This window comes from Erpetoichthys calabaricus, chromosome 12, assembly GCF_900747795.2.
Source record: "Erpetoichthys calabaricus chromosome 12, fErpCal1.3, whole genome shotgun sequence".
NCBI lineage: Eukaryota > Metazoa > Chordata > Cladistia > Polypteriformes > Polypteridae > Erpetoichthys > Erpetoichthys calabaricus.
This window is the reverse complement of record NC_041405.2, coordinates 45,574,260-45,590,615: the sequence shown is the minus strand read 5'-3', so window position 1 is coordinate 45,590,615 and position 16,356 is coordinate 45,574,260. Positions and strand designations below refer to the sequence as shown.

Here is a 16,356-nt window from a genome sequence, read left to right as displayed (position 1 = left end):
AATGACTCGCTTTAGAGCGCACCTGCTTTTGGTAATGGCAGGCCTCTCATTCTCCACTAGCTCTTTCTCTCATGCTTGAGCAAATAAATGCTTTTCTACAGCAGAGCAGACATATTTTATACATTTTTGAGCAATAAATGTTTTATATTTTAGAGATTCCAATTTGCCAAAAAAAAAACATTTGAAAATCTAGAGTATTATAAAGTAGTAGTTTGTAACATAAGATATGTCCATGTGGGAGAAATGTTGGGAGTCTCTGTTTATTAGTAGTGATGCTAATAATATAAGCAGCAAAAAACAACAGGAATTGGTAGCAGAACTCTGCTCATCCAAATACAAGGCTACTGTAGGCTAGAGTGGCACCAGCAGTTGGGTTCAAGAATGAGAAGGGGCTTCAGCCATTTCAGTGTTTAAATAGAGATGAGACCAGAAGTGGCAGGACTTCCAGAGAGTTTCTACTCCATTTTCAAGCTGGGAGAAGAAGAGAAGTTAGTATACGTGTTTCAGCATAACTTGTCCCTGTTATGTTTTCATGAGTGGAGCCCCCAACACTCTCCTGCAGCGTGCATTTGTGACACTGCTTATAGCTATGCATACTTTTTTTATTCTGTTTTATGGGAATTGCAATTCTTAGTAGAGCGTGGCTAATAGGCATGGGAATATGTGACTTGTTCATGTGTCTCCCTTATACAAAGCCAAATCTGTGCCTGAGGTTTTCTGGCTCATCACAGTATAACAAAGAGAAAACAAGGTTCTATTACATTGTGCCAAATGGACTGATACATAAGGGGTTGGCAGGCCCCTTCTTGACACTATCTATTTTTCCATCAATGTATCTATCTAGCAACTCGGCCAAGTTCCTGGTAGCAAGTGGAAGAATCATCAACTTGATTAAAGCAAGGTCAGATTCTTCAATTTCAGCAAAGAGCCTCTGGGAATGGTCAGTGACAGCAAATCAGTTCAGACAATCCAGGTTCAGAAACGAGGAGATCAGTCCTCCCATGCAAACACAGCCAGAGGGTTATACATTTCTCATTATGTCAGATGAAGTCATGCTTAGTAAAACTGAGCGAGGGGCATGGGCTGGGAAAAACAGACACAGCAGGAATGCTTCACCGATGATGGAGTGTTTACTGAGAGACAACCAAAATATTTCTTTTCTCAAAGGGGGCTAAAGCAGCCCCATTGTACTGTGTCAGTACATCAGATGGTCTATACAGACCCTCTGAGTGAATTATTGAGGCTTGGAACTTCAATAATGCACCGTACCATTAAAACCTGTGATTGATACAATAGCAAACATGTTCAGATCTGGCATATAAGCAAGCACCCATCACCTCGACCTGTGTTGTGAATTAATGGCATCAAGTGGTCAAATTGTGCTACATAAAAGAAACACATTATTATTTAAATATTCTTACGCATGTATGGAAACCGTAAAGTCAATCTTGTCTCACTTCCCCAGTAGGTGATACTAGCCAACATGGGGCAACGGTTAACTACAGTCACTGAGAATGACAAAAGGGAGAAATCAAACTTGGGATGGTTGACACATTCATGACAACAGTTAAGTATCTGAATAAACTTCAGAAAGAGTAAATAAAGGGCCTACTCTAATCGGTCATCGTGTCTCCCTGGGGACTTCATATATGGTTTGAGACAGCCTGCTTCTTTACAAAGGCCTATGTGAAATAAACAGCCAAACACAAACAACAAAGGTTAGGGGCACCCACCCGTGTACTATCCCTGGCTGCAAAATGTTGAAGTTTTAGTACAAATGTGTACAGATATGAGTCCAGAACAGAACTGACTAATGTAGGAAAAATGACAGGTTTTTAAGGTCGGTCAGGGGAAGTGACATCTTCACGACCGGGACTGGAAATGACGACCAAAACTAGAAGTGACGTCCTTGGAAGCAGGCGGAATTTCCCATGTCTGGTCTGTAGAGAGAAAAGAGGGAGGTTTAGTGCACCCGCCACCCCCTGGTCTGGCTTGGAATTACCATCTTTTTGGCTGACTCCCATATGCCCGTGTGTGACACCTAATCACTAATGTGTTGTACTTTAAACCTCTAAGCTTGAGGATGCATCACTTTGTCACTCTGAGCCAATACCACCTGAACCCCAGTTAAAAATTATATATACAGAGGATTTAAATAGTATTCAGATTTTTACTTTCTACACATTTTATTTTATTATTATAAATTTCTCATGTTTGCCCATTAATGACAACACAAAAACATGTTTTCAGAAAGGTTTTCAAACTAACTGTAATCCCTCATTCATATAAGTATTGAGAACCTGTGACACTCCAAATTGTGATCATGTTCATTCTGTTTGCTTTAATTATCCTTCAGATGTGTCTAAAACTTGATTGGAGACAACCTGTGGCAAACTGAATTGATTGGTCAGAGTTTAGAAGAGGACACACCTGTATATAAGGGATCCCACAATTCATACTGCATGTCAGGGCAAAAACCAAGCCATGAAGTCCAAAGATCTCTCTGTAGACCTCAAATTGTGATGAGGCATAGATCAGGGCAAGGGGATGAAATCATTTCTAAAGCTTTGAGTGTTCACAGGAGTGTTCCTCTATAACTGTGAAATGGAAGAAGTCTGGAACAACAAGGATTCTTCCTAGAGTTGGTTGTCCAAAAAAAAACTGAGTAACAATGATAAGAAGGGCCTTAGTCAGGGAGGTGGCCAAGAACCCAATGGTCACTCTAACAGAGCTTCAAGGTCCTCTGCTGAGATGGGAGAACGTGTCAGAAAAATGACCAACTCAGCAGCACAATGTTGATCTGACCTTTATGGTGGAGTGCTATGACTGAAGCCACTCTTGAGTAAAAGGCATATGATAGTTTAAAGGACTCTGTGAGCATTGAGGATGAAGATTCTGTGGTCGAATGAGACAAAAGTTGAACACTTTGGGCAGAACTCCAAGCAGTAGGTCTGGTGAAGACCAAGCACTGCAGATAACCTGCAAAAAACATCTCTACAGTGAAGTATGGTGGTAGGGCATCATACTATTGTGTGCTTCTCAGTGGCAGTGGCAGAGACAGGAAGTCTGGTCAGAATTAAGGAAATGATGAATTCAGACAAATACAGAGAAGTCCTTGAAGAAAACCTGCTCCAGAGTGCACACTACCTCAGATTTAGGCAATGGTTGACCTTTCAGCACAACAATGACTTGAAGCATGCAACCAAGACCATACTGGAGTGGCTTTGGCACAAGTCTCTGACTGTTCATGAGTAGCCCAGCCAAAGCTCAGACTTAAGCCCCATAGAACATCACAGGAGAAACCTGTAGCTAAATGTTTATGGACCCTTTTAATTCAGTTTAACAAAGCTTGAGAGGACCTGCCAGGAAAAATGGGAAGCTGTAATTGCTTCCAAGAGGGTTTCTACAAAGTACTGAATTAGAATCTGAACAATTATATGAATAAGAGACTTCAGTTTTTGATTTTTTTAAACATTTGCAAACCTTTCTAAAACACTTTGCTATTATGGGTTATTGAGTGTAAATTAATGGACAAATAATGTGAAATGTTTCCATTTAAATCTACAGAACGATGAACTGTGCAGAAAATGAAGGGATCTAAATACTTTCTGAATTTATATGTGTGTATGTAAATAGTTATACGTCAGCTCAGTACTTTTAAAGTGTTTATTTTGGAAAGGCTTTTTTATTACACTCCTGTAAATTTTCATTTGTCCATTCTTCAATTTTTAATGCTAATGTTTCTCCTTGCCAAAGCTGTAGGCAGCATTTAATATAGTCAGTCTGAGTAATAATTTCACAAACTTTTAAGACAGAGACCAACCTCTACATCTCTACATCCATATTTGAGGCTACCTCTAATTCAGTTCTGAATCACATGGGGCCATATTGGGAGCAAGGCAGTGACCAACATTAGATAGGACATTAGTCCATCACAGGTCACGCTTACTCATTTAGAGCACTCATTTAATCTAACACAGGGCCGTCTTAATGCATGGGCATGCTGGACAGTTGCCTGGGGGTCCCATGAGCATAGGGGCCCTATGCTAATCTATGTATGTTGTGACTTGCTGAGTGGTTGTGTAGGTAGGGGACTCAGTGCACTGCTTTGCCCGGGGGCCTATACTGCTGTTAAGACGGCCCTGATCTAACATGCATGTATTTGGGACATGGGGAGAGATTGGAGTGCCTGAAGAAAAATACACAGATATAGGAAGAATGTGCAGATTTCAAAATGATTCAAAAACTGAACTCTAGAGCTGTGAGACATCAGTGATATCTATTGCGTTCCACCTTCTACAGCATATATCCCCAGGCTTCACAATGGATTGCAGCTTATTCCAGAGAACTTGCCACCCACTCAGTAAGCCTCATTTTCTTCTCAAGTTTTGTCTTCAAGCTTAATTTTTGTCTAGCTTTTAGTAATTAGTATTTTTAAAAAAGCTATGACAAACATACTGCCTCAGAGATCTGCAGGGCTGTTGGCTCAGAACTCACGAGAAGGATAATTCATGTAGTGATTGGGCTCTTTCTCCCTGTTTTTAGCTATATCATTGCCTGTTCCTTTCAGCTCTTGTTTTCCCAATTCTAACTTAACTTTGCTGACCATATTCTCATGACCATCCACCAGATTTATCAAATTGACTCAAGTCATGCAAGACCATCTTTTGATGCAATCTTTAAGTCCAAATGACAAACCAAAATAAAAAGGACAGGCCTGTTTTGGCCACTGGTCGGTTGTATCTAGCCACATTTAACACAGCTGTTCTTACTATATACAGTATATATGCCTACAATACGTTCAGCAGTGAATGGTGTTCACAAAGTCTGAACGCCCTTGGCTGTCATCAGCTTCAACTGTGTATGTCATAAACAGTGAATGGTGCGTAGACCAGAAATTGCATTAAAAGACATTCTTGCTAATTCCAGGCTACGTAAAATTCCCATTTTAATGTCTAATCAACAAAATTCCTTTCACACAGACTGTGACAAATTCAGGCAGGTAAAAAATCCTCATGTGTGCTTATTCTTAAAGGATGAGATGGTGTGAACGGGATAGGGAGAGGAGCACAATCAGATATTTGCTTACTGCTGACAATGACTGATTGCCGCGTTTGCAACTGTATGATGTTTGTGCATCCAATTTGTCTTGTCTTGTGCACTCTATCAGTGACCCTTTCTGTTTGCACTTGGTAGCATGTGGGATTACCTCTAGGATTATGCGACTTATTCAGATGGAATTCTATCCCCTCAGAATCTTTTTGTAAACAGAAGAGCAAAGCAGAAAGATCTTGTAGTCATTCAATATCATTCTAGTAGAGAGTCATGAATCTGAAGGCCTTGCATGTATTTCACACACAGGTCTCGCAAGAAAGGCACTGGATGATGGAAGACAATGTTTTGGAAGCAGGAACTAATGGCAAGCTCGTAGTTCCACCCAACAGTCACTCCCAAATTCTTGGCTATGTGTGACATGGCTTTAGTTTTTAGGCTGTTATGTCCATCACCCAGTTCTGATCTGAGCTGTGCATTATGGTATATTCTCAAAAGAATCACCGCTGAACATGTCTGCCACTGCTCATTACTGACTTGCTGTTTCCCTCAATTCAGTTCATTTTGTTCTTAATGCTGTACATTGATAAGACCAACATGCTATAGACGATTAGACATGCAAGAAAGGTACATAGAAGACAAACGTACATATACATGCCTTTATTAAGTACTAGCTGAATACCCGTGCTTTGCTACGGGATAGCAACAGGAAAAATGTGTTCTAAAATATATATAGGTTGCGGGACTGGACATTTTGGAGAGGTACTAAGGCTTGGTGCGGTAGGGGTCGCTGGTCTGAGTCATAGTGTACGACTTGAACCTCCGCCAGTTATTAGAGACGTGGCTAACAATGTCAGCCCGCATCTGAGTGGCCAGAGATGCAGTGCCGTGCACAAGGTAGGCCAGCGAGGAGAACAGGCATGTGCCGTCACCGCTCATCCACACCACATGGTGAGGGACCATTACTTCGTCAATATAAATCCTTTCTTTTTTGGTCAGAATTTTATGGGTTTATTTAAAGAGGTATAAACTTAACAGAAGAATTTGTGAAAAAGTATGAAAAAGAATAAAATAAAAAAATCTAAATCCTCAAAAAAAAAATACATTTGCTTTAATATAACTTGGAATAACCTAACTAAATTATTTTAAAAAGATAAATAAATGGCAAATTATAAATGCTTTGTAGAAACTCGAAAATATCAAAACAAAACTTGTATTCTTCAGAAAAATGAAAGTATTTTTAATTTACTTTAAAGATATTTACTTTAGAAAGAAATGGAGTGAATGGGTGTAAAAAACTAAGAAATTTTGCGCTTGGACCACAAAATTTTTAAAAACGTTTCTTAGTGAGCACCTATGGGCCAAGGGTAACCTACATTCCAAATTTCAGTCCCAAGTCCTCATGGTTCAGTTTAATTTAGTTCTTAAGGTCATATAAAAATGGGAAACCACTCCTGCAATTTAAGGAGAGGATGGTAAAGATGAATAGTGAGTTTTGTTAAACTTTGTAGTTTGAATTATTCCACATTTTTTGTTTGTGGGTAACTCATAAGGAAGTGCTTCAAATGTGTACTGCAAGTTTTACGTATGTATACAAGTGGACAACAGCAATCTGAACTAGTAAACTAGTTGTCTTAGCCTTTCACCCCACTGAACCATAATTTAGAAATGTAGGGATTGGACATATTTCATTCAATTCCTTTATTTTAAAAGGTGCTGAAAGATAACTAAAAGAGGACATGATTGGATTGACTGTCAGCCCCCACCGTCCAGGATTGTTCCTGCCTTGTGCTCAGTGCTTGCTGGGATATGCTCTAGTCCCTCACGACCCTGATCAAGAAAGCATGGACTTAGAAAATGTCATGGTATGGTATGGGATTGGAAATACACTGCTCAAAGAAATTAAGCGAACATTTAATCATCACAGTCTAACACCAAGTCAATTAAGCTTCAGGAATATCAATCCATCCAGTTAGGAAGCAGAAGTCATTGTGATTCAACTTTACCTGCTTTGGTGCAAATGAAAGTGACAACAGGTGCACTGGAGAAGCACCAGCAAGACAGCTCCCAAAAGGGAATGGTTTTGCAAATGGTGGCCACAGATAATGGTTCTCTCCTCATCCTTCCTGACTGATTCTTCTCTACTTTTGCATTTTGCTAGTCACTACCTGTAGCATGAGGCAGTACCTGCAGCCAATCCATATTGCACAGGTTGTCAAGTTCCTCCAGGATGGCACATCCATATGTTCCATCACAAGAAGGTTACAACTAACCACTGCACTGCTGTGCTGCCCGTAATACCAAAGTAAAATATTAAAGAAAAGGGAACATTGAAAAAAAATTAAAAGCTGTTGCAGTTTGGAAAGATTAATAGAGCTTGAATTTTAAAATAAGGCCAGAACAAAAGCAGATGCCAAATCTATCAGGTTTGCCCAGGAATTAAATATGCATTGTGCCTGATTTTAATAATAAGAGTCTTCATGTGGTTCAAGGACACAGATCTCAAAGTCTCCTTAAGCTTAACGTGCATCACAGGTAAATTAATGGAAGCAATTATTATGGAAAAGATAGAGTAGGACTTGGGAAGAACAAGAGTAACAGAAAATATTCAGCATGGGTTTAGATAGAGAAGGTTGTGTTTCACAAATATGCTGGAATTCTATGAAGAAGAAACGAAAGCATGCATATGGTATTATTTACTGTATCTTGTTATTCAAAAGGCTTTTGATAAGGTACCACATGGTGATCAAACTAAAAGAAGTGTGAATTCAGGGCACAAAGTGTAGGTGGGTATGATATTGACTCAACACAGGAAACAAAGGGTAATGGTGAGAGGAACCTTATCAGAATTAGGTGATGTTAAAAGTGGGGTCCCACAAGTAACCACTGCTCTTTTTAATATACATAAACAAGTGGAAAAAGAATATAATCAAAAACCGGTTAAGTTTGCAGATGATTCCAAACTAGGTGGAAAGGCAGATATTGTAGAATTCACTAAATTGTTACAGAAGAATTTGGATAAGTAGAATTTTAGATTTGAATACACAATGTGAAGTCTGAAACTTGAAAGTACACCTCATGAGAAGGACCTGAAGTCATAGTGGGCTCGCTGTCTATATTCAGCTACACAAGCGATCAAGAAAGTTCATATGATGTTAGGTTATATATCACAAGTCAAAAGAGGTTATGATAAGTTATATAACACACTAGTGTGTCTTACCTGGAGTACTGCATTCAGTTTTGGACTCCATGTTACAAAAAAGACATAGCAGTGCAAGAGAAAGTCTAGAGAAGAGCAACTGGACTGATTCTGAGACTAAGATGTATGATGAGATATTGAAGGAATCGAACTTTTCCAATTTAAGCAAATGGAGATTAAGAGGAGACATGATTGAAGTGTTTAAAAGTATACAAGGAATTAGTACAGTAGATCCTATTTGTTATTTTAAAATAAATTCTACAACAAAAGAAGGGAACATGGTTGGAAACTTGTTAATGGCAGGTTCCACACAATTGTTAGAAAGTATTGCTTCATGCAAAGAACCATGGAATGGAATGGAATAAATTACCAAGTAGTGTGGAGGAATTGTTAAGTTGGTGAAGGAGAATTACATTTTTTCAACCATACTTGAATTTTCCATTTCATTAGGCATAGTAAATATTGCCCTGCATTATTTAACTGCTAAAATTACAGCTTAATGTAGGGAAAGTCATGAGCTGGATACATCAAAATGTACAGTATGCATTTAGCTGGATGGTGTGGTGATTGTTCTGCCAAAAGGTGAAAATGTTGGCGGGTGATTAAGGCAAGTATCAAGGATCAAAAGATTAACATAAACCCATAACTTATGAAATACTCAAAATCAGATGAACAACAGCATGAATGTTGTAATGGTATGCAGAGAAGGACTGGCTGGAAACTGGAAAGACCACCTATCAGAGCTGTACACTCCCCCAGTGCGCTAGATAGCAGCCTTCCTGTGTTGGATCACCCATGTGCATACCCAGGAGCTGTAATCCCACTGGGCAGCCCTCTGGGGTGTTATGGGTGCCACCAGAGGGAGCTGCCGAGAATAGGTACCCCTATAGTAGAGGTCTTCCATCTGACCCAGAAGTGTTTTTTCAGTGCAATGTTGTGGCACTAGAAGTGCTCCCGGGTCCAGCATAAAGGCATCCACCTGAGCTCACTCAGGGGGCGGGAGTCATGAGGAGGTGGGCAACATTGTTAAATTAGAAAACACATTTACTTTAAACCCAGAACTGAATTGTGTCTGGGGATTCGGGCTCAGTGACACTCCCTAGTGGCCACTGTGTCTAAAATGAATTGTGCAACAAAAACTGCGGTCAAAATAAAACTAGCCAGGAGTCAGAATATTGAGAGATTCTATTGTGCGTTCACACACTTGCCTTAAGAAGAATATTCACAATCATGAAGGTTGCATAACATATAGCACAACTTCCAGAAAATATGCTTGTGCCAACGGAGAATCAAAATGGTGGCAGCCAAGAAAACCAGGGGGGGCAACCTGACAACAACAAAAAAATGATGTTAATAAACATCAATCTAGAGGAAAAATAGATCTGAACCAACTAGAAAAACAGATTTTCTTTGGTCCAAAACTATCATAAAACTATATGTGATGTACAAACAAAATTTCTACATGTTTGAATACGTCATGGCAGTAGTTAAACATCAGGATGTCGTGTTCAAGTCGTAGCCTAGTCTCTGCCTTTGTGGCATTTGTGAGGATTTTTCTTAATTCCTCAGATGTTTTGATTAATCAGTTGGTGGCTCTAATAAGTCTGATACAAGTGTGAATGTTACTGGACCCCAACAGACTGAAATCCCATGATATCTCATGGGTGGATTGATTCATCTAAGTGAATGATATTCAGTAAAAAAATGGCCATACAGGAAATCCTGTTGCAATAACTAAGCTCTGACTTTTATTAAGTTGAATTTTGTCACTCATCAGAGTGTGAAAGAGTTTTCAGCTTAACAAATCTGAGCATTTTATTGGTTTGATCCTGTCCACTGAGTAGGTACAATATGAGGAGAACCTGAAGTTTACTTCACCCCTATGCTGAAGACTTTGTATCAGTTTCCTTTGTGAAGTGAATGAGTGATAAGTTGCATTTGCCTGGAGCTCAAAGCAGGTTTATTTATAGAGCAGATCAGAAGGCATTTACAATATTAGTTAGGATGCCACGGGAGCTTTTGCAGTACAGGGTGCATAAGTGCCATAGTTCGAAAAATTCAACCCATTAGCTAAGCAAGATATAAGCTATAGATGCCACATGGGAGAGACGGGCATCCCAGCCAGAAGAGGGGATAATTCATTACCAGGATGGGAGGCTCCTAGTAGGCAGACAGGCATCCTGGCCTGGTAGGAGAATGGGATCAGACCCGGAAGGAAGGACCAGAAGAGATGGACGGACAGCCCACTGAAGACGGAAGATGTCACAGGGGGATTTTTACTTCCCCAAGATGCTAGATGGTAGCAGCCCTCCATGAAGGCACCCATTCGAGAACCAAGCAGTGAATACTGGGAGATGTAGTCTGGCAATACAGCCCTTCTGGGAACCATGGGTGCTGCAAGGGGGCATTGTAGCGAATTGCGCTCCCCAATTTATGGAACGTCCTTTAGGCAGTTGCCCTGGCACTGGAAGTACTCCAGGGTCCATAATAAAAGGGACCGCACACCATTATCCAGGTGAGTCGGAGCTGGGAGGACGTAGAGCAACACTCGACTCGAGGAGGAGGGTAGTCCGGTGGTAAAAGGAGAGGTATTTTGGAGAGAGAAAACTTGTGTTGTTAGTGCGACTTTATGGAGGAATTGTTTAATAAATCTTTAATTATTTGAACCTGAGACTTGTGTGATCGTGTTTAGGGGTTTGGGGTTCGCTGATGCCCCTGGGTCCCATCACAAATGTGGAGTTCCAAGATGGTGATGTCTGATGACAGCTTGTTATGGCACAATCTCTGCCATGTCGTAACCATTACCTGACAGTAGTCTGATGCCTGAAAAAAGTAAAGTAACCCCATTGTGAATTTCTGTTCTGCAAAATGTAAAATAGCATCTTTCATTAATTTCATTAATCTGAAATTCAACAAATTGGCTTCTGATGAAGATCTAAGTAGGAGGAAAATATGCATCCTCAGGGGTTCATCAGGTTCAACGTTTGTAAAGCAGAGAAATATGAAGTTAGCAGTGAGGGGCCATTTAAACCAGTCGGCATGGTGAAAAGCCCACTATGGGGTAGAGAGAGGATCTGTGGGAAAAGAACTGAGAAGCAGGTGTCTCTGCTGACAAACACTGTTTCTCGCTTTCAGGATCGCTCCACTGGCTCAGAAAAACTCCACCAGAGATCAGTTTGCAGCTGTTAGCAGCTGTGCACCCTGATTTGGTAAATGTCACCTATCTCTACCCAACAGATGTCTTCCGAGAGACAGACATGCGAGGTGTAAATGTACTGCTTATGAATTCACAGACTGCAGGTATTTTTTCGGTCTAATCCCGCCAGAATAAGTTCTAATGTAGCTTTCCAGTTTTGCTATAAAAGCAGAATTTTAATTAAAAGATAACGTGTTGGCTCTGCACTGTCCAATGGTGCAATAGTCTTGGGAACTGTGCGACATGCTTTGGAATGTCTGAGAGGGGAATCAGGATTTATACTCCATACCACCTAAGCTAGCACGAGACAGTGCCCGTGGAAATGACTGTTGAGGTCAAGGGCTCTGTTAAGATTCATGATGACGGGGGATCTTGTGGTTGAATCTGCGGTTACAATGCCTGCTACAAGTCTGTGAGCTGGAGAAGCACAGGCCTGTAACAACTGCTTGGTGTAATGTGTGCTTATCATTTCTTGATTGATCTCTGAAGTTATTGCTATATAAAATGTTTACTAGGGTGTCATCATATTTGTTTTTTCTTAAACTGAGTGTCCCATTGGTCTTAAAACATGTTTTTGTTGAATTGAATTATTGATCACAGTTTCTCCATCTATGAACATGAGGCCTGTAACAACACACCTAGTATGGGGTAAGAATATTTGATGCCACAGAGCTGAACATGTATAGTAAGTGAATGGGAGTGCAGTGATACCCCATCTAACGAAATGGATGTGTTTTGGTGGGGAGGAGTGGTGATTTGTGCAGGTATCAGAAATCTCATGCAGTCTGCCATCTCTTTCCTTGGCTCCCCTACAGTGCCACTGCTATTCATGGCTTACCGGCTTGCTCCTTCCACATGCCTCCACACGCTCTCATTTGCCTCACTCACTTAGATATTAATGTCACCAGCTCCACCTCACACCTTCAGTTGAGCTCAGATGCAACACCATCTGCCTGAGTTTCCCCAGCTCTGTGAGATGACCCAAGCCAGGATCATTAGGGGGACTTGCCAATGGAAATACACTTGGACTGCTGGACTTCAGCAGCAGAAAAGAACCTCTGCAGTGCTTACTGGTAAGTGCTGCCTATACACACTGCCCCTTACATAACCAGCTGCTAACACCATTGATTCCGCCACGTGGCATTTCTTTTCTCTCATTTCTATGCTCTTAACCATCTATATTTTGGTTTTTATGGCATTTTTGAAACATATTGGGCAAATGGTATTTATTGTTTTTTTAAAATATTAATATAACTACTGTACATGTGAAATAACAAAGTGCTCATATATAATAATTTAGCATTCTACAGCTGACACAATATCAACGACAGACAACAACTGTTCTTTATAAGAAAGCTGCACAAATGTCTAGCACAACAAGGTCTGTCTGTAGGAAAAGCAAGAATCCATCTACAGCAGGAATGTTTTACTTGTACGCAATTGTATCTAGCATGTTCAAGAGTAAAGAGCTCCAGTGAACTAATAATATTAGCCCCTGGAAACAAAATATATGGTGTAGAGAAAAGAACCTGCATAGTACTTCTGATACAGCCATTTGACCCTTGTCACTGTAACCAATGTAAATTTCCCGGGTGATATATTTCTGTTGTGATGGGCGGCCATGGCCAACACTACAGGGCAGCCCTCCTGGGCAGCTGTGGCACCACGGATTCCCGCAGGGCATGTCAGGAGCTGGAGTTTGGTGAAGCTCTGTTGGGTTCCATGGGGGTGGCCTGGGGAGCTGCAGAGCCCCATAAAAAACCTCCAGCACACCTGGGAGTGATTTCAGGTAATACTGATGAGCCACCTGGAACACTCCCAAGACCTGAATAAGAGGAGCCGCCTCACTCCATTGAATGGCCAGAGTCGGGAGGAAGCGGACAAAGCCTGAGAAGGAGTGGAGGCAGACGGACTGACGGTAGAGAAGAGCAGAATTGTGTTGCGTGTTGGTGATTTGTGCACAGTGTGCTTTGTAAATTGTGTTGAACCTGTGTCCTGCCTGTGTGTGTCCGGGTTGGCTTCACACTGTTTATAAGTTTAGGATGTTACAGAGCTATCTGAAGGTATATAATGACACGAGCTGGTGATGTCAGAGATATATAGGAGTGCATGATGTGGTAGATATTTTGTACTCTCAGACAGTCATTTTCTAACCCGCTTAGTCCTGAACAGGGTCGCAGGGGTCTGATGGAGCCTATCCCAGCAAGTACAGGGTGCAAGGCAAGAAACAAACCCTGGACGGGGCATCAGTCAATCTCAGGGTTAACACACACACACACCAAGCACACACAAGGGCCAATTTTGAATCTCCAATTCACCTAACCTGAATGTGTTTGGACTGTGGGAGGAAACCCACACAGACTCAAGGAGAACATTCAAACTTCACACAAGGAAGATCTGGAATGCAAACCTCAGTCTCCATACTGTGAGGCAGCAATGGTACCACTCTACCTTTGTGCCGCCAATACAGTAAACAGTGTTAGGAATATTTAATATGCCGTTTTGTGAGCAAAGGTATGTGCTGTCCCTGAAATGGAGAAAACATTTGTATAGGAATACAGGAAGTTGCAGATTTTCAAGAGAGTATTTCATATCATATACATATGTTTATAACATCAGGGGATCTTTAAAAGGTACAGTATCTGGGCATGTATGATGTCATACATCTTTGTGGCAAGGACTTTTCACTACAAACTGGTTGATTTCCTGCCTCCAACACACTGATTTACCCTATGAAAATCATTTAATATGCAACTGCTCCAAACGTACAAAATGTCTTGGATTGATGTATTACTATAGAAAGGCACAACATAAACTAATGGTTGGTTGTTTTTTGTTTGTTTATGTGCAGAGGTACAGTATACAGTTTAATGTTGCAGATGTATAGTATAGAGAAGTGTGATGTACAGTATATGGGAATGTATGATGTGGCAGAGATATGACAGGCATGTGTTTGGTGTCACGGCTGATATACTGTGGGACTTTATTAAAGAAATACTGTATACAGTAATCCCTCCTCCATCGCGGGGGTTGCGTTCCAGAACCCCCCGCGAAAGGTGAAAATCCGCGAAGTAAAAACCATATGTTTATATGGTTATTTTTATATTGTCATGCTTGGGTCACAGATTTGCACAGAAACACAGGAAGTTGTAGAGAGACAGGAACTTTATTCAAACACTGCAAACAAACATTTGTCTCTTTTTCAGAAGTTTAAACTGTGCTCCATGACAAGACAGAGATGACAGTTCCATCTCACAATTAAAAGAATGCAAACATATCTTCCTCTTCAAAGGAGTGCGCGTCAGGATCAGAGAATGTCAGAAAGAGAGAGAAAAGCAAACAAATCAATAGGGCTGTTTGGCTTTTAAGTATGTGAAGCACCGCGACACAAAGCTGTTGAAGGCGGCAGCTCACACCCCCTCCGTCAGGAGCAGAGAAAGAGAGAGAGAGAGAGAGAGAGAGAGAGAGAGAGAGAGAGAGAGAGAAACAAACAGTCAAAAATCAATACGTGCCCTTCGAGCTTTTAAGTATGCGAAGCACCGTGCAGCATGTCGCTTCATGAAGCAGCTGCACAGAAGGGAGCAACGTGAAGATAATCTTTCAGCATTTTTAGACGAGCGTCCGTATCGTCTAGGTGTGCGAACAGCCCCCCTGCTCAATCCCCCTACGTCAGGATCAGAGAATGTCAGCGCAAGAGAGAGAGAAAGAAAAGTAAGTTGGGTAGCTTCTCAGCCATCTGCCAATAGCGTCCCTTGTATGAAATCAACTGGGCAAACCAACTGAGGAAGCATGTACCAGAAATTAAAAGACCCATTGTCCGCAGAAATACGCGAACCAGCAAAAAATCCGCGATATATATTTAAATATGCTTACATATAAAATCCGCGATAGAGTGAAGCCGCGAAAGGTGAAGCGCGATATAGCGAGGGATTACTGTATAAGAATATATGATATCACAGAAATTCTTTATATGACAAAGCATGATCTTACATGATATGAGCAATTGAGAATTCACAGATATACACAGTATAAAGTCAATGAAGTAGTGATATGAGACTGTGATGTTATGATGTCATAGGGAGTGTGCTTGTACCTCATGGGACGAGTGTCCTGTTTTTTTCCCATACCTGGAGGTTCTCCACATGAAGTTTACAAGTTCTCACCTTGTCTTTGGGGGTTATCCTCCCTTAAAGACATACATGTTAGGTTGTCACTTCCAAGCTGGCCCTTTGTAAGTGTGGCTTTGTGTGTGAGTCTTGCCTGGTGTCCTTGCCAGTGTTGTTTGAAGAAATGCTCCAGCCACCTGCAATTGTGAATTTTATTAAGTTTGAGAAACATTACATTATAATGTCAGCCAGATCTGTGGGAAAGAATACGTGAAATGGTAAAGGCGAGTGAAATGTGTGGCTTTAGTATGTGAATTCGATGGTGGTGGTGGGGGGGGTGTGCATGTGGTCCCTACATTATGAAGTAGTAGGTGAGACAGGGAACATATGTACACCTAAGCATGTATCTTTTTGCTATACAAAAAAAGAGAAAATCAAATTACCTCTTTCAGAGCTTTTCTGAAAGAAAAGAAGTGCAATCATGTAAATAATTGAAAAGGTGAAGCTTCTATATGGAGAAGGAAAATTTGCAAAGTGGTCCTTTTTGACAGCTCTTGGCCTGTTCATTTGAGTCTAAATAATTGATTCTCAAGCTTGCAGAAACAAAAGTCTTATTAACTGGACACATTAGGCCTTTTGTAATAGCACTAGGGCTCTGTTTGTGTCTGCTGGGAACACACCAGAGTGAGAGCCACTCGCTGGAGCACTCATTGCTTTGTTACCTTCTACTGTTCATTCATTTATCCTTTTGTTTTCTAATCCCAATTTGTCCATTACAGGGTCATGGGGAGCTGAATGTTATT

General features: G+C 40.9%; 1 protein-coding gene across 1 annotated transcript in view; it reads left to right on the top strand.

Annotated features, from left to right (window-relative positions):
- The window catches only part of tenm1 (teneurin transmembrane protein 1), a 900,581-nt gene that overhangs the window by 299,697 nt on the left and 584,528 nt on the right, over window positions 1-16,356 (top strand).